The sequence below is a fragment of the Macaca mulatta genome, chromosome 18 (assembly GCF_049350105.2).
Source record: "Macaca mulatta isolate MMU2019108-1 chromosome 18, T2T-MMU8v2.0, whole genome shotgun sequence".
Classification (NCBI taxonomy): domain Eukaryota; kingdom Metazoa; phylum Chordata; class Mammalia; order Primates; family Cercopithecidae; genus Macaca; species Macaca mulatta.
Window position 1 is genome coordinate 53,058,620 of NC_133423.1, and position 23,353 is coordinate 53,081,972.

The window sequence follows — 23,353 nt, forward strand, 5'->3', positions numbered from 1 at the left end:
CCTGCCAAGAGCAACCTGGTAGTTATCTCAGTGGTGGGAGTGAAGCTTGGGAGGGAAAGCCTTGTTGGAAAGAGAAGCATACATGTTGGAGAATAGGTGTGTATATACCTACCGTGTACACAGGCAGAGGAAAAGTGTTGTTATGGCATCAGGATGCACCTGTGAAATGTCACATTGACATCTCTAGCTTCCTCTTAACAGTACTATAAACAAGATTTCTCTAAAACCTGCAATGCAATCTATTGTTTTGGTTCTCATTTCTACAGGTTCTACTAACAATTTTTCAGTTCTAGTTCATATAATAACTCTGTCTGCAAGTTGCAGTGGTCAGTCTCTGGTATGTGGAAGTACCTGGATAAAAACTTATTTTGTGCAGCTCCAGTTTCTGCATTTTACGTTTACTCCTTTCTCTCTCCTCCGAATCAAAACAAATGTGTTCCTCCCTTCTTTCCAGCCCATGATAATCTGATATATTCTCAGAAATGCAACCCTAATTTTATGTACGATGTTTGTATTCTCTTTACTCTCACAATATAAGGCACATCAGATACAATTTTTGAAGGGTGAGAAGCAACTGTTTATGGTTGTTTTAATCTATTTCTTCATTTTGGTTATTTGCTAATAAAGTCTTATGTTATTTTAGGGTTTATTGTGATTTCCCAACTAGTTAATAAGTATCTTGAGGGCAGACGGCAGGTCTTCTTTTTCTTTGTATCAGTGACAGCACCTTGTATTGTCTGGGGGGCTCATATGAGATATGTAAATAATAATTTTCAAGAGCTCATTGGCTTGATTTTCTCCATTAAAAATAGAGAGCCTACTACTCTAGGAAATCTTATGTTTGATTGACTGCCACAAAATGGACTGGACAGATTTTAATGATGTCAAGTCATTGAGAAAGGTTTACAAGGGTCTGGGTTAACCTTTTTTATTCCTTTAAAAGGGCAGATTACCTCACAGGCCACGGTGCAAATGTCAATGACTCACTGCATAAAATTGGGTCCAGCTGGTGCTTAGCTTAATCATTAGCTCTGGAGACTGCTAATGAAATATTGATCCCAATATAACACACTTTGGGAAACTGTGTAAGTTAATATCTGCCCCATAATACATGTGGGTATATTAAAATCACTGGGCTGTGAAATGTGCAGAGAGAGAAGTTCATGGCTCTCTTCAGCTTCATGAAAACCAGATTCTATTTTGTTTTATGGGGTTCAACCCTAAAGCACAGTTTTCTGTGGGTAACATATTCAAGCACATCAAAAAACCAAACAAAGTAGAAAGTTTGAGGAGGTTCATATAACACCAGTGATTCTGGATCAGACCAATATCTGATTCAGAATAGAATGTTATCCAATGAGGTTCACGTTCTGTGTAAGTGGTGGACTAACAAATTCGTGGACTAAATGGTATTTTAAGAGATCATGAAGCCTGATCTGCAGATAGAAAGCTGTTAAGTGTCTTTAGGGAAAGGATTAGAGATAAAAGATGAAGCAAGTACATGTTAATAACTTTCCATTTTTGAATTCTAGTCCCTTCCTGAGGACGGGATTTTTATTTCTAATCCAACAAGAACATTCCCTGAATAATAATCTTCACCAATTTTTTTTTTTGTTTGTCTTAGCTTGAACCTGTTTCTTTATCTTGATTCAAATAGATTTCTATCCAATACAAATACTGGCAAAATAAATGAAGTAAAGTAAATGCAGAATGGACTGAGGTGAGTTGGCTTGGTCAATAGTGTAGCTTTATTCATCACAGAGTGAGAGTCAGAACGTGCTATTGAAGGTGAAGCAGTCAGTTAAGATACTACTTGTCATCTACTGAGGTACTAGCCACATGACCACTCTTGGAAAGGTTTTGTAGAACTAAAATAGAATTAGCAGGAACACAGACTCTATTGATTACTCTTGGAGTCCTTCAATAAGATACAACAAGAGAGAAACAAGCTGTGCACTGGAATTTTTTACTATTAATATAAGCTAATATAGAAAATCTGAATTGCCAGATTAAATTTACCCAATGCCAGAAACACATCATCTGACTAGAAGTTAATATTGATGTTGTTTGATTTCTTCTCCGTCTATAAATTAATATTCACATCTAGAAATGCTAGTGAACTGACAAATAGTATAGGAATGTTCGGGAGTAGAAAAAAGTATTAGGAAACCAAACCTACCAGGGTCTCTCTTGAGTAGCTCCTGCTGCACCCTCCTGCCCCCAACTTCACTTTCCATTTTAAGTATACCCCATGACTAAACTCAAAATGCAACAAGGTGGCCACATTCTGAAAAGAAAATACACCGTTTGATAACACAACTTTAGCACTTTATCCTGCAAGCAAGTCTTAAATGTAATGCAACTAAGCACAGAAAAACAAGAATGGGCAGAGCCCTAGTAACAGCTGCAAATCAATTGAAACAAAGTAGTTATGATGCTAACAGATCATTACACAGTTTGGTAATCAGGGCTCAGGGATTGTTCTGACCAGCCAAGAAAGCCGGAGTTAGCTTTTAGAAAATAGAGTCTCCAAAATATAAAATTGGGGTAAAATAAATTTTATGAAAGTTTCATCACCAGAAAATTGTAAGCCTGGAAAGCAGAGTACTAGAATTAACTTAAAACCATTAGGACAAGGAGTCTCAATCCCTGCAATAGTACAGTTTGACCTAAATACTAAGCATGCCAGGAAAATTTGGACATGAACTGCTAAGTCAACAACATCCTCTACCAGGACATTCTTGGAAATCTTCCTCTCAGACCAAGAACAATCCTCTGAAGACAACAAATATATGAATTTTAAAAAAAGTATTGGATAGCTGACCATGGAACTCATTTCTATAATAAATAAATGAGACAACCTAAGGCTTTCTTTCAGCATCCTTGGTTCTGTCATTTACTTTTCTATGAGTGCCCAACAGAGTGCAATTTATTTTAATTGGTTGCTGTCTTTGAGATTTATTTTCTTTGCCTTGTTTATTAAAGAAGTGGCATATAAGTGCACACATACGCTATATTTTTTCTTTACTGCTATATTTTTGATATTGGAAGAGTTAAAACTTATGAGTTAATGCCATTAATTACAGGATAGGGTGAAGTTACATCTGTCTGGCTCCTGTCCCCACCGTACATTGTATCCCATCAATATAATTGACATTCAAAAAGGTGGCAGATAAGAAGATTGGCTAAATCACGTTCAGAGAGAAACCTTGGTATGAATCGTAGAAGAGTGTGTGATTATTCAACCTTTTCGTAAAGTATACAACAGAAGAGAGGAGTGGACAAGAATCCAAAATAAAGATGAGTCATGTCATCTAATTAGAAGCATCCTGCCACCATCATGACAATTCTCTAATGTTGTGCTTTATCTGTAACATTTAGGTACATGTTTAATGCAATTCCCACTACTTACCATTAATTTAAGCTGACTTTAGGGAGATAATCTCTGACTGTCTGTGGCATTTTGCATCCCTCGGATATGGTTGGATACCCTTGTTTGAGTTGTTGGTGGTGAAATTACCAGACTTTTGATTCAAATAGCTTAATTGCAAAGGTTTCACTTGGGAGATGAGTTGTCTTGAGCAAGTTTCTTTCCCGCTCTAATTTTCAGTTTTAACATCTCTAAATGTGCAGAAAGTATGTCATCCATATGATTGTTAAAATAATGAAATGAGGTGTTGTATGCAAAACACATAGTACCGTACAGTGCTTAAAACATAAATGACACTTGGTGATTGGTACCATTAATTCCATTCATAGTTATTGGCTCCCTTAGGAAAGTCTCTCCAATATGTAGGCATCCATTTTCATTAAGGACCACTCTCAGATGATATGCTTTTGAACACAAATAACCACAAGGTTGCCCTAGGCAGTTTCCAAAATGCTTGATCCACTGACTATATTCATTGTAATCTGACACCCATTATGTAAGACTTTTACATGAATATTGATCCTATTGGGTTATATTGTAAATCATTTGGCATATCAAAGCAGTATGGTAAGGCAAGCTACCCTGTAGAAGGGAATAAGTTTTCCTCTGAAGAAAATAGAATGTTTCCCATGTTAAGTCATCTGAAAAATAAACAGAGCCTCAAACTGGAAACAAAAATTCTGAAAATAATACTTTTGTAGACAAGATGAGTACTGTAGTGTCTCAACTTAGGGTCTCTGGCTTTGGATTTGAAGGATGGAAATAGGCTTGAGGACAGACATTCTTTGGGGATACAGCCAGATGATTCTCTCATATAAATACTGGCCATGAGTAGGCACAATGTCTTTTCACTAGATTTCCCTCAGTTGACTTGCATGTTACTTCTAAATCTAGCTCTCTTTAATAAATTATCAATAAAATTTTCCATGCATGTTTAGATGTGAAGGACTAGGTGGGCTCATTCTTGAACTGCGTGGGAGCTATGACACTGAATTCATCCAGATGATGGCAAAAGTGCTCAGGAGAAGATCCCTAGAGAAATAAAATGTGTTCATCAAGCAACACTCCTTTGCTGGTGCCTGTTGATTTAGTCATATTAATAGAGTCAGCGTGTTTTCTTAGAAAACCAATCTGTACATCTCTCAGTCTCCTACCTTCCAGAGTGACTTGGTCAACCCTAAGGCTTTCTTGCTAAAGCATGTATCTGCAAAAGCTACTCAGCTCCTTTTTTGAACGTAAAAACTTTCCTAACTCAGAAACTCTTAAGATATGGTCCATGTGACTCAGAATCGTAAAATGGGAAAAACATAATTAGCACTTTTCAGCTTCAAAGAAGATGAAAAACACTGGCTAATTAAACTTTCCAACACCTCTCCGGTACCAATGTAGTTATTTCCCTTTTCTGGACAGGTTAAGATACTTATTCAATGAAGGAGCTGTATTAGCTGCTCGTCTCCTGCGGGGCAACAATAAAATCTTTCTCCACTCAGCAGGGGTCTAGACACAAAGTTAAGTTTAATCAAACATTTAATCAGCATCACTTTACTGAAAAGCTATGTGCCTTACTTTGTGCTCTGTGGTTGCAGGGAAAACAATACAAAATAAGACAAAAAGCAAAGTATCAGCATCTCCTGTCTCTGGAGAGTTGAACATTAAATTGAACAGAGAGCATTCGAACATACTAAAAATAATGTAAATGAGAATATAATAATGTATAAAATATCCTTTTATCAGACTGCCTTTTTCTTCTTCATTCTGGGTACTGGGCACATCAAAAATATCTTTCTGGAATGCAAATCCAAACACATTGCTCTTTTGCTTCTTTCATTATTTTGTAAGTTTTGAAGAATCTATTTCACACACCTGGAGTAATATTAACTAATCTTTGTGATCTTGGTCACCATCTACCTATTTGGGTAACCTTCCATGCCCACATTTGTACAGCAAGCCCCAGCCCTAGAAAATTTCTTTCTAATCTAGACATATGCTTTCTTCTTTTAGTGATCCCCATACCTGTACGATCATGCCCTCTTCGCCCAAAATGTTTTATCTTCTCCTCTCTCTTGTGAATTCCATCTCTTCCTTTAAGAATAAGCTCAAAGGTCACATGTTCCCTGATCCTTTAAATATATATATATATTTATATATCATATATATATATATATATATATATTTCCATAGGTTTTGAGGGAACTGGTGGTATTTGGTATTTGAATAAGTTTTTTAGTGGTGATTTGTGAGATTTTGTTGCACCCATCACCCAAGCAGTGTACACTGAACCTAATTTATAGTCTTTTATTCCTCACCCACCTCCCACCCTTTCCCTTAAGTCCTCAAAATTCATTGTATCATTCTTATGCCTTTACATCTTCATAGCTTAGCTCCCACTTATGAGTGAGAACATACAAAGTTTGGTTTTCCATACCTGAGTTATTTCACTTAGAATAATAGTCTCCAGTGCCATCTAGGTTGTTGAGAATGCCATTAATTCATTCCTTTTTATGGATGAGTAGTATTGCATCATACACACACACACACACACACACACATACACACAACACAGCTTCTTTTTCTACTCATTTATTGATGGGCATTTGGGTTGGTTCTATATTTTTGCAATTGTGAATAGTGCTGCTATAAATATGTGGATGCAAGTATCTTTTTTGTATACTGACTTCTTTTCCTCTGAATAGATACCCAGTAGTGGGATTGCTGGATCAAATGGTAGTTCTACTTTTAGCTCTTTAAGGAATCTTTACACTGTTTTCCATAGTGCTTGTACTACTTTACATTCCCACCAGCAGGGTAGAAGTGTTTCCTTTTCACTGAATCCACACCAACATCTATTTCTTTTTTTTTTAGTTTTTTGATTATGGCTGTTCTTGCAGGAATAACGTGGCATCGCATTGGGGTTTTGATTTGTGTTTCCCTGATTATTAGTGATTTTGAGCATTTTTTTCATATATTTGTTGGTCATTTGTATATCGTCTTTTGAAAATTGTCTATTCATATCCTTAGCCCACTTTCTGATGGGGTTGTTTTTTTCTTGCTAATTTGTTTGAGTTCCTTGTAGATTCTGAATATTAGTCCTTTGTTGGATGTACAGATTGTGAAGATTTTTTCTCCCATTCTGTGGGTTGTCTGTTTACTCTGCTGATTGCTCCTTTTGCTGTACAGAAGCTTTTTAGTTTAATTAAGTCTCACCTATTTATCTTTGTTTTTGTTGCATTTTCTTTTGGGTTCTGAGTCATGAAGTCTTTACCTAAGTCAATGTCTAGAAGAGTTTTTGTGATGTTACCTTCTAGAATTTTTACAGTTTCAGGTCTTAGATTTAAGTCCTTGATCTAACTTGAGTGAATTTTTCAATAAATTAGAGATGAGGATTCAGTCTCATTCTCCTACATGTGGCTAGCCAATTATCCCAGCACCATTTGTTGAATAAGGTGTCCTTTCCCCACTTTATGTTTTTGCTTGCTTTGTTGAAGACCAGTTGGCTGTAAGTATTTGGGGTTATTTCTGGGTTCTCTATTTTGTTTCATTGGTCTCTGTGCCCATTTTTATACCAGTACCATGCTGTTTTGGTGACTGTGGCCTTATGATATAGTTTGAAGTCAGGTAATGTGATATCTCCAGATTTTTTCTTTTTGCTTAATCTTGCTTTGGCTATGTAGGCTCTTTTGTGTTCCATATGAATTTTAGGATTTTTTTTTCTATTTCTGTGAAGAATGATGGTGTTATATTGGTGGTAATTGCATTGAATTTGTAGAATGCTTTTGACAGTATCGTCATTTTCACAATATTGATTCCACCCATCCATGAGTGTGGGATGTACTTCCATTTGTTTGTATCATCTGTGATTTCTTTCAGCAGTGTTTTGTAGTTTTCCTTGTAGTGGTCTTTCACCTCATTGGTTAGGTATATTCCTAAGTATTTGTTTTTATTGTAGCTATTGTAAAAGTGGTTGAGTTCTTGATTTGAGTCTCACCTTGACTGCTGTTGGTGTATAGCAGAGCTGCTGATTTGTGTACAATAATTTTATATGCTGAAACTTTGCTGAATTTATTTATCACTTCTAGGAGCATTCTGAAGGAGTCTTTAGGGTCTTCTAGGTATGCAATCATATCATCAGCAAACAGCAACAGTTTGACTTCCTCTATACCAAATTGAATATTCTTTAATTCTTTCTCTTGTCTAATTGCTCTGGCTAGGACTTCCAGTACTGCATTAAATAGAAGTGCTGAGAGTGGGCATCTTTGTCTTCTTCCAGTTCTCAGAGGGAATGCTTCCAACTTTTCCTCATTCAATATTATGTTGGCTATGGGTTTGTCATAGATGGCTTGTATTACATTGAGGTATGTCTATTGTATGCTGATTTTGCTGAGGGTTTTAGTCATAAAAGGATGCTGGATTCTTTCAAATGTTTTTACTGTGTCTATTGAGATGATCACGTGATTTTGTTTTTAATTCTGTTCATGTGGCGTATCACATTTATTGACTTGTGTATGTTAAACCATCCCTGCATCTCTGGTATAAAACCCACTTGATCATGGTGGATTATCTTTTTGCTATGCTGTTAGATTCAGTTAGTTAGTATTTTGATAACAGTTTTTCCATCTATGTTCATCAGGGATATTGGTCTGTAGTTTTCTTTTTTTGTTATCTAATTTCCTTGTTTTGTTATTAGGGTGATACTGGCTTCATAGAATGATTTCAAGAGGATTCCCTCATTCTCTATTTTGTGGAATAGTATCAATAGGATTGGTACCAATTCTTCTTTGAATGTCTGAAAGAATTTAGCTGTGAATCTCTCTAGTCCTGGGCTTTGTTTTTTTGGTATTTTTTTTTTTATTACCATTTCCATCTTGCTGCTTCTTATTGGTCTGTCCAGGGTTTCTAATTCTTCCTGATTTAAGCTAGGAGGGTTGAATTTTTCCAGGAATCCATCTCCTCTAGGTTTCCTAGTTTATGTGTGTAAAGGTGTTCATAGTAGCCTTGAATGATCTTTTGCATTTCTGTGATGTTGGTTGTAATATCTCCCATTTCATTTCTAATGGAGCTTGTTTGGATCTTCTCTCTTCTTTTCTTGGTTAACTGTGCTAATGGTTTATCAATTTTATTTATGTTTTCAAAGAACCAGCTTTTTGCTTCATTTATCTTTTGTATTTTTGTTTGTTTGTTTGTTTGTTTTGATTTAACTTAGTTCTGTTCTGATCTTTGTTATTTCCTTTCTTCTGCTGGGTTTGGGTTTGGTTTGCTCTTGTTTTTCTAGTTCCTTTACGTGTGACCTTAGATTGTCTATTTGTGCTCCTTCAGACTTTTCGATGTAGGCATTTAAGGCTATGAACTTCCCGCTTAGCACTGCCTTTGCTGTATCCAAGAGGTTTTTATAGGTTGCATCTCTATTTTCCTTCAGTTCAAAAAAATTTCAAATTTCCTTCTTGATTTCCTTGTTGACCCAACGATCACTCAGGGGCAGGTTATTTAATTACCCTGTATTTGCATGGTTTTCAGAGTTCCTTTTTGAATTGACTTCCAATTTTGTTCCACTGTGGTCTGAGAGAGTACTTGATATAATTTCAATTTTATTAGATTTATTGAGACTTGTTTTGTGGCCTAGCATATGGTCTGTCTTGGATAGAATGTATATTCTGAAGTGGTTGGGTAGAACGTTCTGTAAATATCTGTTAAAGTCCATTTCTTCTATGGTATAGTTTAAATCCCTTGCTTTTTTGTTGATTTTCTGTATTGATGACCTGTTTAGTGCTGGTGCTGTCAATGGAGTATCAGAGTACCCCACTATTATTGTGTTGCTGTCTATCTCATTTCTTAGGTCTAGTAGTAATTGTTTTATAAATTTGGAAACTCCAGGGTTGGGCGCATGTATTTTTAGGATTGTGATATTTTCCTGCAGGACAAGGTCTTTTATCATTATATAATGTTCCTTTTTGTCTTGTTTAACTGCTGCTCCTTCAAAGTGTTTTTTTATTATTATTATTTTTTATTCTTTTATTTTTATTATTATTATTTTTTGTCTGGTATAAGAATAGCTATTCTTGCTCACTTTTGGTGTTCATTTGCATCAAATGTCTTTGTCCACTTCTTTACCTTAAGTTTATGTAAGTCCTTACGTGTTAGATGAATCTCTTGAAGGCAACAGATAGTTGGTTGGTGAATTCTTATCCATTCTGCAATTCTGTATCTTTCAAGTGGAACATTTAGGCCCTTTACATTCAAAGTTAGTATTGAGATATGAGGTACTATTCTATTCATCATGCTATTGTTGTCTAAATACCATGCTGGGTTTTGTTTGTTTGTTTGCTTGCTTGTTTATTGTATTTTTGTTTTATAGGTCCTGTGAATTTCATGCTTTAAAGAGGTTCTGTTTTGATGTGTTTCCAGGATTTGTTTAAAGATATAGAGCTTTTTTTTTTTTTTTTTAGTAATTCTTGTGGTGCTGGCTTGTGAATGACAAATTCTCTCAGCACTTGTTTGTTCAAAGACTGTATCTTTCCTCATTTAAGAAGCTTAGTTTTGCTGGATACAAAATTTTTGCCTGTTGTTTTGCTAAAGAAGGCTGAAAATAGGTCCTCAATCCCTTCTAGCTTGTAGGGTTTCTGCTGAGAAATCTACTGTTAATCTGATAGGTTACCTGGTGCTTTTGCCTCACAGCTCTTAAGATTCTTTCCCCTTCATCCTGACTTTAGATAGCCTGCTAACTATGTGCCTAGGTGATGATCTTTTTGTGATTAATTTCTTAGGTGTTCTTTGAGTTTCTTGTATTTGGATGTCTAGACTTTTAGCAAGCCTGAAGAAGTTTTCCTCAATTATTCCCCTAAATACGTTTTCCAAACTTTAAGATTTATCTTCTTCCTCAGGAACACCAATTATTCTTAGGTTTGGTCATTTTACATAATCCCAACCCTCTTGGAGGTTTTGTTCATTGTTTTTATTCTTTTTCCTTTGCCTTTGTTGGGTTGGGTTACTTCAAAAACCCTGTCTTCAAGCTCTGGAGTTCTTACTTTTGCTTGTTTGTTTCTATGTCAGACAAAAAAAAAAAAATCTTTGAAGCAACAGCAGTTTAAAAAAAAAAAAAAAAAAAAAAAGAGGAACATTATATAATGACAAAAGACCTTGTCCTACAGGAAAATATCACAATCCTAAATATATATGCTCCTAACACCTGGAGTTTCCAAATTTATACGTCAAAAAAATCTGACTTTCCAGTACATTTTGCATTTCTCTAAGTGTGTTCTTTATTTCCTGAAGCTGTGATTGTTTTTTATTTACGCTATCTATTTCACTGAAGATTTCTCCCCTCACATGTTGTATCGTTATTATTATATTTTTTTATTTCCTTAAGTTTTACTATACCTTTCTCTAGTGCCTCCTTTTTAGTTTAATAATCAATCTGATTTTTTTTTTTTTCTGGCAATTCGGGGATTTCTTCTTGGTTTGGATCCATTGCCAGTGAGCTAGTGTATTTTTTGGGGGGTGTTAAAGAACCTTGTTTTGTCATATTGCCAGAATTGTTTTTCTGGTTCCTTCTTATTTGGGTAGGCAATGTCAGAGGGAAGATCTGGGCTCAAGACTGCTGTTCAGATTATTTTTTTCCCTTAATGTAGTACTCTTACCCTTTTCCTAGAAATGTGGCTTCCTGAGAGCAAAACTTCAGTGGTTGTTATTTTTCTTCTGGATCTAGCCACCCAGCAGGACAACCAAGCTTTGGGCTTGTACTGGGGGTGTCTGCACAGAGTCTTGTGGTATAAACAATCTTCAGGTCTCTCAGCCATGGATACAGCACCTGCTTCAGTGGAGGTGGTAGGAGAGTAAAATGGACTCTGAGAAGGTCCTTAGTTGTAATTGTTTTATGAACTAGTTTTGTACTGGTTGGCCTCCTGCCAGGAAGTGGTGTTTTCAAGAGATCATCAGCTGTGGTAGTATAGGGCAGGATCAGGTGGTGGGCAGGGCCCTAGAACTCGCAGGAGGAGATAACCTTTGTCTTCAGCTACCCGGGTGGATAAGAAAAGACCATCAGGTGGGGGCAGGATTAGGCGTCTCTGAACTCAGACCCTCAGACCCTTCTTTGGTGGGGCTTGCTGCAGCTGCTGTGGGGGATGGGAGTGTGGTTCCTAGGTCAAAGGAGTTATGTTTCCGGAAGAATTATGGCTGCCGCTGCTGTGTCATGCAGGTTGTCAGGGAAGTGAGGGAAAGCCATCAGTTACAGGCCTCACCTAGCTCCCAAGCAACCCAAAAGGCTGGTCTCACTCCCACCTTCTCCCAATCCCAACAGCACCGAGTTTGTTTCTAGGCAGTGGGCAAGCTGGGCTGAGAACTTGCCCCAGGCTACCAGCTTACTGACTGAGAAAGCAAGCAGGGCTTTCATGCTTCCTTGCCAGTAGAGTATGCACAGCAGATTCACTCCTTCCCCCAAGTTCTGGTCAGGAAAGTTCGTGTTCAGTTGGAATTGTTACAGAGTTTAGCTGGAGGTTTCCTTCTTCTTGTGATCTTTTCCCAGTTCCCCTGGCAGCCCTTCCCAAGGACCCCTGTGAGACAAGTCAGAAATAGCTTCCCTGGGGACCCAGAGAGCCAGCAGGTCTTTTCCCATTGCTTCCTCTACCCTTGTATTTCACTTGACTCTCTAAACTGTCTCTGCTCCAGGTAAGGTCAAATCCTTCTCCCATGATCTAGACTTTCAGGTTCCCCAGTGAGGGTGTGTGTTTTGGGGGGTGGATGATTCCCCTTTCCACTTTCACAGTTTGGACAATCACAATATTTGGGCTGTCTCCCAGGTCCTGCAGGAGCAATTCGCTTCCTTTAAAGGATCTGTGGCTTCCTTCAGCTTTCCTGGTATATTCCTGAAGTAGCTCTTAGAGCAAAAGTTTATGATGTGAGTCTCCACACACTGCTCTCTCTGTCTAAGTGGGAGCTGCAACTTAGCCCCGCCTCCTATCTGCCATTTTTTTCCTCCACTCTCCCTGATGCTTTTTCTAACCCTGCCTTCCTTCTACTCCTGCCTCCTCTAAGTCCTCTCTGCACTAAATGTAAATAAAGCAAAATAAAACAAAGTAAAATGGTTATTGTATTTCCACATTCTACTGTGATTTTTTTTTTCTCTCTCTCTAGTTAGGTTATAAATAAGGTCATAGAAGAAATCTGGTTTTATTTATTTTTATATCTCCAGATTCTGGCACGGTTTCTGAAAAATTGAACTTATTGCTTAATGACAAGTTTGCTATCCAGGCACATCCTAACACTTCAGTCTTCTCACAGTACTGTATTTTCTTAGTAATTGTGCCCTGTCATCCCAGGGCCTTTGTATATGCTGCTCTCTTGGCCTGGGATACCTTTCATTTCTCCTGCATATTATCTGGCTAATATTTACTTATACGTCAAGACTTAGCTTCTCAGCTAAAGTGACATGCCACTCAACAGCATTCTGTGAGTAAATTAGGACACATCTTATGTCCTTTTATAAAAGCGGTGCATGGACATCCATATCAAAACCATTTTAACTTTTTATTCATTTCCTTATTTGAGCCACAGTATGGTGAGCTTGCTGATATCAGTCATTGGTCTTACTGATTTTGCTTACAACTTAGCACACAACTGATATTTTATATTTGGTGAGGAAAAAAACTAACTAAATGCATAAGCTAAGTGAGTAACAGATTCACCTGTGTTTAAGTAGTATGAGTTTTCATAGAAGAGAGGTACATTGAATTAATTTCTTAGTGATGGAAGCCATGTGGAATGCAGAGAGGGAGGGAATTATTCCATCTGGAAGAAACAACATCAGAGACTGGTGTGATAATTCATGTCATTGCTATAGGAGCCAAGGAGAAACCACCCTTATCTTTAGAAGGAGATTGATTATGTAGAAATGTCCAAGAAAGTTCATAGATAGGTATGTTGAAATAATTAAGAAAGAGCCAAGGAAAACACACTCTGTTAATTAGTTTAGGCAAATTCTCTAATTTACATGCCTAAAAAAAAAAAAAAGTTTAATTTTCACTCCTGGGTCAGTCAGCAGTGGGTCAGCCACTGGGGAGATAGTTATTACTCCACTTAGACCTTCAGGAACCCAGGTTTCTTTCATCCAGCAGCTTCACCATGTGCTAGGCCTACAACATCTTGATCAAAGTCTACACTTGCTTCTCTGTATTTGGTAGTAGGTAAGTTAGGAGAGAAAGCTCGAAGGTAATGGGAAGGGGGTCCTAGGATTTAGGCCTGGAAGAGGCATTCAGCACCTCCACTCACATTCCACTACCCAGAGCTCAGTTATATGCAAACACCTAATGTTAAGGGAAGCTGGGAGACACAGCACACCTCTGTTGCTTGTGAAAAAAAGAATTGGGAATTAAGAAGCCTTTAGAATTACCTCTGCTACAAACATAAAATAATTTTATTTCATGTAATAGAGAAGAGGGAGCTCAATTGTTATTTGCCAGTGGAAAGACAGCAGCATGAAAGGGTGCTAAAGCAGAACCAACCTCATGACAAAGCTCAGAAGAAAGGACTAAAGGATGAAGAAAACTAAAACAGGGAAAATCATATAGAGTTTCTACAAGCTTAATAAAATAAAGGGTCTGTGGCTTCCTTCAGCTTTCCTGGTATAGTCCTGAAGTAGCTCTTAGAGCAATTAACACAAATTAACACAAATATTGATGTTATTAATTAACACAAATATCACATTAACACAAATATTGAATGAGTTTGTAGGAAATGGAAGTGGGGGCCTGTCCATGTGCAGTAGCCCTGTGTTCGATGAATGACTCCTGTCTAGTGCTTTGGTCTTTTCAGGAAGGATAAACAAATTTAATTAAAACATCCAAATTAGGCCGGGCACGGTAGCTCACGCCTGTAACCCAAGCACTTTGGGATGCTGATGCAGGCGAATCACTTGAGGTCAGGATTTCGAGACCAGCCTGGACGACATGGTGAAACCCCGTCTCTACTAAAACTACAAAAATTAGCCAGATGTGGTTGTGCGTACCTGTAATCCCAACTACTCGGGAAGCTGAGGCAGGAGAATCACTTGAACCCGGGAGGCAGAGGCTGCAGTGAACTGAGATCACGCCATAGCACTCCAGCCCTCCAGCTGGGGTGACAGAGCAAGATTCTGTCTAAAAAAAAAATTAAAATTATATTAGAAGCCCTAGAATTGCAAGTGGAGTTACATTTTGGCAATATCTGACCTTTTCAGAGGAATGATACTGTAAAAAACATTTAATTTAAAACACGTGCAAATATACAAATTACATAGGTATACATATATGCACATAAATATATATGGCATTTAAAATATATACATATATAAATATATGTTTATACTACATAGACATTTATTTTCAAAGAAGTCATATAGTAGTAGTTGTGTAAGTGCCACCTATGCTCATCACTAATGAAAAAACTAAAAGTGCTTTGTCATGCCGAGTATTCAAAATTGGTTCATGGCTGGGTCATGATGAGAACTTTGATCTCCTGATAACCAGCACAATGCATGTCCCATCCACTGGTCAATTAGATTGTTATTGTAAGGGTACCTTAATAGGATTATAAGTAGATATCATTTTAAAAATTATTTTTTCTAAATGCTTAACATGTTTTAATTTCAACATATTTTATTGTGATTTTTTAAGGACACTAACGCAGAGATAACAATATCTTGAAGGTAACATGGCATAAGGTGGTAGAGCTCAGATTTGGAATCACATTTCTGGTGCAAGTTCACATGAGTTGTTCTGTCATGTACAGGATTAGGAATATGGTTCTCCTGAAAGTAAGTACCACACAGTGCTTACTATGAATTATACCACAGATATCATTTATAGTGACAGGGATTTGGGCTCATACTCTGATTTTCTCTTTTAGTAACTGTGTAACATTGGGGAAAATAAATATACTTTTTGTACCTCGATTTTCTCAAATGTAAAAAATATTAGTGCATACTTTATAGGATTGGTGTATTGATCAAAGGAAATGGAACCAGTAATGTCCTCCTTGGAACAATGCCAAGCATAAAATAAGAAATAATAAATTAAAATATTATTAAAGATAGTTATATGTGCTCATAAACATCAACAAAAACGCCTTTGACACTGAGCTTCCTTATTGGGAATGGTGTGTCAGAACCTCCGCCTTTTGTTTTGCAGGTTGTCTTCCTAGTTACCCTATTACAGAGACTCTCAAAGTGTGGTTCCCAGACCAGCAGCAGCAGAAGCTGGAAACTTGCAAGAAATGCAATTCTCTGGCCCCTACGGAATTAGAAACTCTGGGCATGGGGCCCAGCAATCTGTGTTTTAACAAGTCCTCCAGGAGAGCCTCAGGCATTCTGAAGTTTGAAACTAATGCTCTCTTGGAAAGCAGAACTATGAGGACTGGTCTTACGGTTTCTAATATTTATGGTTTCTGACAACTTGGAAAACCTAAAAGAAGAGCCTCTGTCCCTTGAGATCTATCTTGGCCATAACCACTTACGAATCAGCAAGCCTTCAGATAGCTTGAATTCAGTCCTGCCCAGACTGAAAATATGAATGACAGCGGAGGATCTTGCTGATTTTAATATGGTAGGTCAAGTAGGTGTTGCAGGACTGAGGATCAGGGAGCTGTGCTTTTGCTTTATTTGTTTCATTAAACCACATGAAGAAAGGTAGAGTGGGAAGTCTGACAGTTTCAAACATCAGAAGGAGCATGATCATGTGATTGCTTCCTTGATCTCAACATCTTTGTATCTTTTCTACTACATTATTTTTTTGTTTGTTTGTTTTCCTTTAGCCCTTGAAAAACTCCAAATATTACTCCCTTGAAACTATTGATCTCATCTTAAGTTTTGTAGTGATTTTAGAGACTTCATTTGAAGTATAATATCAGTGGGTCTCAATAAACAAAGTTGACTGTTCAAATCCAATTTGGCTTCAGATGAAGCCACTTTGGAAGTTAATTTTCTTAACAGTGCCGCACATGAAGGAGTAGTGTTCAGTTTTCCCTCCTGGAAGCACATATAATCCTATGCAAAAAGTACATGCCTTCTCTTAACATGATTTACAGCCTACTCCTTGAGGAATATTAAACCTGTCATCCTTGTGTTAAGGTGCATTTTGACTTCCTTTTTTTTTTTTTTTTTTGAGATGGAGTTTCACTCTTCTTGCCCAGGCTGAAGTGCAATGGCGCGATCTCAGCTCACTGCAACCTCTGCCGCCCGGGCTCGAGCGATTCTCCAGCCTCAGCCTGCCGAGTAGCTGGGATTACAGGTTCCTGTCACCATGGTCAGCTAATTTCTTTTATTTTTAGTAGAGATGGGGTTTCACCATGTTGACCAGGCTGGTCTCAAGCTCCTGACCTGAGGTGATCCACCCACCTCAGCCTCCCAAAGTGCTGGGATTACAGGCGCGAGCCAACACACCTGGCCGCATTTTGACTTCTTATTGAGGTAGATTACATTTCAAAGGTCATCAAATTAGCTGAATGAAGCTGGACCTGCTTGAGCCACATGAATTAATCCCAAATATGTTATTCTTGATTCACAAATCTCTTCTGTGATAGAAAAAAGAGTGAGAGGTGGCTTTCAGAATTAGCAGCAGTGGAATGATTCAGGGGAAGGGCCCCAGGATTTTTTAATGATCAATCAACTACTCATTATGGCAAGAACCATTAAGTCCCTGAGGGAGATAAATGCCTAGAAGTGAGGCAAAGGAAATCCTAACTAGCTGGGGGTTTTGGCCCCAAACATCTAGGTGGTCTCTTGAGAACTGGACTAGGCCACATTAAGTCACAAAGCTCTTGCTTAAAAGTCATGTAGCTGCTAATTTGCCTCTCTTGGAGGTTAAGTATTTCTTAAACTTAATAGTAAATCAGATGTATTGGCCATGGAGAAGGGAATGTGCCGTGTAAAATACATTTTATCAGGACTTAAATATCAGAAAAGCCAATTCAGAAGATGTGAGATGAGTTTCAAGAATTATTTACCCAGTGCCTCAGGGTTCTTTGAGGTAGATGGTTAGCGCATTAGACTATAGCCTTCAAGATTTTGGCACTGCAGTGGTATAGAAAGAAAAACAAAAGAAAGAGCACAATAAAAAGAAAAATAATGGGAAAAATCACTTGCCTTGATGCCAGAGCAAAACACTCTCAGCCCACTCTCAGGCAGGAGGCAACCCCTGTGAGCTTCACAGCTCCAGCTCAATGTCCTCACTCTTCTCCCACCACCTATTGTCCTTGAACTCATCAAAGCCTTGACGAAAGGAATCTTGAGCTCCACCTCATGGTCAAAGAAGCCTGTATTACTATTACGTTTATTTTGCCTAAGGCCAACTACTAAAACGTACAAAAAAACAAACCAAAATGTAAACATTGAATGAGTCCTTTTGCTATCACAACCAGCACTTAGGAAACTTTAGTGGAAACCATTAGAAACAACAAAGAGGAAATGTCAAAGATGTTTGAACTGTGCCTTCCGCTGACAGTTCGAACACACTGATGCTGGAACATATTCACCTGAATTCCTTTTCCTGGGTCCTTGTCTTTGCTGTCTTTTGGGAAGAGTTTTTGTTTCTTATAGTTACAGATCTTTGACTTCAAGAAGTGCTAACTCAATTTAATTAAAATAGAATGAAAATTTTCTAATTCAATCTTTTAAGAATCCAGATGAGATTAAGTAGGGCTGAAGCCTGACTTTTGACTTGGTGGCCTACTTTTCTTTTTTTTTTTTGATGAAATAAATTATTTGTCTTTGAGGTGCCTGGAACTCACCTCCTAGGAAAGGCTCTGGAAACAATAGAAAGAGCATATATTTGGTGTCATAGTCAGATGGGCAGGCTCCTTTTTTCACCATTAATTGCGTAGATAGCTCTGTAAAGAAATAAACTTTTTGTTACATCAACTTTGACATCTGTTAAATGAAAATTGAAACATGCTAATTTCAATGGGCTCTATTGGCATCAAACGGATATGTGGACAAATTTAAAACTACGAAAACTATATCACATTTTTATTATTAAGAAACATCAGATTTCTAAATAAGGTTTTTAATTCACCTGTAATTTCTCTTTGTATATGTTCTAGGGAAAGATTAGACCATTTATTCACTTCAGCCACATGTAGGTAAGCTTTACTTCCTTTTCCCCGAATACATTTATTTATAGAATAAAATCACATTATGTTAAATATACTTTACTTTTGCTATGTTTCCTGCTGCTTCTGCTGCTGCTGTTCTTCTTCTTCTTCTTCTTCTTCTTCTTCTTCTTCTTCTTCTTCTTCTTCTTCTTCTTCTTCTTCTACTCCTTCTCCTTCTCCTTCTTCCCCTTCTTTTTCTTCTTCTGCTTCTTCTTTCTCTTCTTTTGCTTCTTCTTCCTCTCTCCTCATTCTCCTCTTGTTGTTGTTGTTGTTCTTCTGCATCCTCCTCCTCCTCCTCCTCTTCCTGCTCTTCCTCCTTCTCACATAGGTCTCAGTCAGAGGCCTCACTTCTGAAATTACATTTAGGGCAGAATTCTCTTTCTAGACACAGTTGGCTGTGTGTCTTCCAATCACGTGTATTCTTTCACATGACAAACTTTTATCGAGTATCATTTGAGCTGGATTTAGTTCTAGGGCTGGAATTCTGAGAATAAAACAACACATTTGTCCTCAAGAAGTTTATAATGAAGTGGAGATCGAATATGAATACCATATAGTGGGCTATCCTATGGTGCACAGTGCCCTGTGGCAAAGAGAAGAAGACACGCATCCAGTCTATCCCAATCGAAGGAAGTCTGCTAGGTGAGATTAAACTGAATCTTGAAGGAAATCTTGAACAGAATCTCCATACTAAGGAAAGAAAAAAGAAAGGATGTATGAACATTGATATAAGCCTATCCCCCAAAATGGCTTATTCAAATAGCTAGTCTTGTTTATTGAATTGAAAGTAGTTTAGTATAATAAGCAATTTAGTGCAAGTTGAGAAGCAACAGGAAATAAAGCTGGAAAATCAGAAGAAAGAGAAATCATACAGAGTAAAGCAATACCGTGCTATGAAAGTTGGTGTCCATATTGGAGGTAATGAGAAATAATGAAGGATTTTTTTGGTAATATAAGACTTATATTTAATAACTCACTGTAACAAGATAATAACTTGTCTATTTAGTTTTTATTTATTTTTTGTGGTGATATTAATAGGTGATCCACAATATATTTTCCTAATATCTTGCATATAAGATCAGAAAAGCCTAACAGAATTTATAGTTTATTCATTTAAATATCATCACTCAAGGTTAAAGTACTGGTTGGTGACATGTTAGAGAACTATTAGGCTGGTGCAAAAGTAATTGCGGTTTTACTTTTAATGGCAAAAACCACAATTACTTTTGCACCAACCTAATAGAAAAATTTGCATATACACAATTTTGCATGAAATTGTTGAGATTTTGATGATCTGCCAGAAAGGAGATTTTACTTCTTCCTTAGTAATAAGTACAGCCATGTGTTTGTATACATCATCTAATGATATATTATTATTATATGGCTGTGATCCCAACAGATTGTAACAGAGCTGAAAACTTGCTATGCCTACTAATGTCTGAGCCATCTTAGCAACATAGTACAACATATTATGCATGTGTTTGTGGTGGTGCTGGTGTAAACAAATCTAATGCACTGCTGGTCATATAAAAATCTAGCACATACAATTATGTACAGTATATAATATTGATAATGATAAATGACTGTTACTCATTTATGTATTTACTATAATTTTTTTGTTCTCTTAGAGTGTAATTCTTATATTTTTAAAAAGTTAACTGTAAAACAGCTTTAGGAAGGTCCTTCAGGAGGTGTTTCAGAAGAAAGCATTGTTGTCATAGGAGATGAAAGCTCCGTGCATGTTGCTGCCCCTGAAGTCCTTCGAGTAGAACAAAATGTGGAGGTGTCAGACAGTGATATTGATGATCCTGACCCCGTGTAGACCTAGACTATTGTGTGTGTTTGTGTCTTAGTTTTTAACATAAAAGTTTAACAAGTTAAAAAAATTAAGAATAGAAAATAGAGTATGGAATAAGGATATAAAGAAAAAATATTTTTGAATACTGTACAGTGCGTTTGTGTTTTAAGCTGTGTTATTACAAAACAGTCAAAGTTAAAAAATCAATTTAAGTTTATCAAGTAAAATAGGTATAGTAAGCTAAGGTTAATATGATGGAAGAAAGAAAAGTAGCTTTTTATGAATTTTATGTAGCCTAAATGTACTGTGTTTATAAAGCCTATAGTTGTGTACAGTAATGTCCTAGGCCTTCACATTCACTCACCACTCACTCAGTGACTCACCCAGAACAACTTTCAGTAATGCAAGTTACATTCATGGTAAGTGCCCTATACAGGTCAGGTGTATCTTCTTCTTTCTTTCTTTTTTTTTTTTTTTTTTTTTTTGAGATGGAGTCTTGCACTATCACCCAGGCTGGAGTGCAGTGGCATGATCTTAGCTCATTGCAGCTTCCATCTCCCGGGTTCAAGCAATTCTCCTGCCTCAGCCTCCTAAGTAGCTGGGATTATAGGCACCTGCCACCACACCCAGCTAATTTGTTGTATTTTTAGTAAAGACAGGGTTTCACTATGTTGGCCATGCTGGTCTCAAACTCCTGACCTCAAGTGATCCACCTGCCTCGGCCTCCCAAAGTGCTGGGATTATAAGTGTGAGTCACTGCACCCAGCCCGGTATATCATTTTTTAAAAATATGTTAGACCATATTTGTACTGTAACTTTTCTGTGTTTAGATATGTTTACCTACACAAATACTTACCATTGTGTCACAATTTCTTCCAGTATTCAATACAGTAATATGCTGCATCAGTTTGTAGCTTAGGATCAATAGGCTGTACCATGCAGCCTAGGTGTGTAGTAGGTTATACCACGTAGGCTTGTGTAAGTACACTTTATGATACTCTCACAATTACAAAATCACCAATGACAAATTTCTCAGAACGTATCCTCATTGTTAAGCAATGCATGACTTTACCAATATAAAGTAGTCTGCTTTTTTTCCAAGTATGTCTCTACAAAAGGAGACACACAAACATATATGTGACCTCATCACCGCATATTTGACCTGGATTCCATCCGAACATTTCTCTTACGCGTGAATCCTCAGTCGAAAATATTCCTAGGCCAAATAAATAGATACACATTTTCCTCTCTCTCGCTTCACTCACTCAGGCTGCAAGCTGGCTCATTTGATTAGCATAGTTGAAGATTATCCCCAGGTTAAAAAAAAAACTTGAACTTTTTCAAATGTGTGCAGATGTTTTATTTTTTTTTCTAAAAATAAGTCCATCTCTTTCCAATAGATCCCTGATAGGCATTGCATTTTTTTTACCCTAAATCAATTTAGCCTTAAGCTCAATTTTCCTCAGTTGAATGCTCATCTTGATAAACTCCTTAGGGCTTGATCCCTAGAGAATTTTGTTAAACCTAATTTTATTAAAACTTAGGATATAAAAACCTTGTTTGCATAATTATCTATATTAAATATTTCTACCTGTTTCTTTAGAGACTTCGCTGTAATCTCCCCATTAAAAAAAAAGAAAAAAACTTTACTATATTTTCGAGATTTTCAGACTTGCTGTTAGAACCAGGAAAGTCTAAAAAAAGAGAATGTGACAAAATTTAAAAAACTGAAATGAACCAAAACTACATGCAATCCATTGTGTTGGCTAGATAACTAGAGTTATCATTTTTGTCATATTGGGTAAAAAAAAAAAAAAGGAAAAAAAAAGAGCTCTTGTTTCTCTTTTCCTATAAAAGTAAACTAATAATATCTGTCCTATTATATCACACACAGTTCTGAATAATGAAGGTGGTTTTATCTGAAAATACTCATGAGGTTCCAAAATGTCACATGTATATAAAATGTTATTATGTTCTTCTTATACCAAGAAGTCATGTAAGCAGGAATTGTGTTAGAGCCCTTTTCCAAGTCATCTTACTGACAGGCACTTATTTCAAAGGTAGCGCGTGCCTACCACTGTGCTAAGTGCTTTGAGATGGTCTTAGTCTTTTCTCACAGTGAGTGAGCTGACTTACAGCTCAGTTTCTGCACCTGACCAATTTAAAACAGGAGATCCAGAAACTGAACTCTGAAGTCAAAGGAAGATGAGTCACCTTTCTATCAAATCACCTCTGAGTCAAACTACTATTCACAGTGTGGATATTGTCTCTCCTTAAGAAAATCATGTGCGTCTTCTACCAATGCAGATTGTGGAGGTTCATAGGCAGAGGGCAAAAGAGGATAAATCTCTGTCTCAGTGGGGACTAGCCGTGCTAAATGAGAGGTCTTTTCATGATGCAGAATACCATCTAAGGGAGCTGTTCTGGAAACTAAGTATGAAGACTCTCCAATGCTCTTCAGATGATGTCACATAAATTTCTCCTTCATGTAGGAGAAACTGCAACAAAGTTATATACTGGCTGTGGAGTTTGCTGTGTACAAACTTGAAAATCATGCTGTCCCCTTGACATATATCATAAGTATATTACAAAATAATCAGAGCAGAAATACGCAAATCACCAAAGCCAGTGATCACAGAGTGACTGGAAAAGATAATATATCCCAAGAAACAATGCTTATAGCAGAATAGGTTAGCCAGAGATAAAAGTAGAGTAAAAGAGACAACATTTAACAGTGTTCAGGTCAATCAAGTATCCCATTTTCCTGACAAAAACTGCCTTTTGTATACAGGTATCAGAATCTGGTGTTGTTTACTGTGTGAATCTTGCTCAATCTCTCTTCCACTTCTCTCACAAGCCTGTCACTGCAAATGCAATCACATTAATGGTATCACTACTGGACGTCCACTACAGTACCCACCTGTGCTCACAAACAAGTCTCTCAACTACCAGTTAGTTATTTGTGTCTTCAAGGCCATACCACCACTGCTGAGCATTCGGCTATCACTTTGCAG